We start from the raw sequence: 733 nt of genomic DNA, 5'->3' as shown, positions 1-733 counted from the left end.
CGTATTTTTTTTTATGGAAGGGGCCCCTGAAATTGCTTTGCCCCAGGTCACCTGAATCCTCTGGACGGCCCTGTAATTGTCAGTCTGGGAGTTTATCCAACAGGCAACTTTCCACTAAGGCAGCTATTAAAAATCAACTTCCAGAGGCCTTTCTTAATCCAGACTGAGAGGCCAGTGGCCATGTGAGGAAATTGCCTCTTCCATCCTAGGCAGTACATGGCCCTTTCTAGGAAAGACCAAGTCCTGGAGGAAAAATGACTGTTGTGAAATAACATCCTGAGGAGATACCTTTTTCAGTTGTTGGAGGAGTACCATATGGGGAAATGCTCCCTTTTCACCTGACCAGGAATTTTAACCCTGGACCGTCGGATTAAAAGTCTGATGCTCTACCAACTGAGCTAGCCAGGCTCATGGGAAAAAAAGGGCAAGTTTGATGCAGAAGAGAAACTAGTCAAGAAAAAGAGGGCAGAAAATTTGCTACTCTTGCTTCTTTAGCAGCCCTAGGCCCATCTTGCTTCTCCACGTGGCACCCAGAGACATTCTTCTTTTTTTAGTTAAATATCAGATCCAGGAGAAAACACAGTTATACAAAGCAAAATAAAATTGACCTGTCTCATGCAGTGCTACATTGACCTCTATTCAGACTGAGCCTAAGGGAGGGCCTTGCTTTGGGATCAAACATGCCCTCTTGTGCGAGTCACAACAGCTAGCAGGCAAGAGACAGGCTACCATG

At 45.6% G+C, this 733-nt stretch overlaps 1 non-coding gene across 1 annotated transcript; it reads right to left on the bottom strand.

Annotated features, from left to right (window-relative positions):
• Positions 1-335: 335 nt before the first annotated feature.
• TRNAK-UUU (transfer RNA lysine (anticodon UUU)) lies at positions 336-408 on the bottom strand. Its single transcript has one exon. It is a non-coding gene; the product is annotated as a tRNA-Lys (tRNA).
• Positions 409-733: the final 325 nt, after the last annotated feature.

This window comes from Gopherus flavomarginatus, chromosome 3 (assembly GCF_025201925.1).
Source record: "Gopherus flavomarginatus isolate rGopFla2 chromosome 3, rGopFla2.mat.asm, whole genome shotgun sequence".
In the NCBI taxonomy this organism is placed as follows: Eukaryota; Metazoa; Chordata; order Testudines; family Testudinidae; genus Gopherus; species Gopherus flavomarginatus.
The sequence above is the reverse complement of the archived record's forward strand: the minus strand, read 5'-3'. Positions and strand labels throughout refer to the sequence as shown.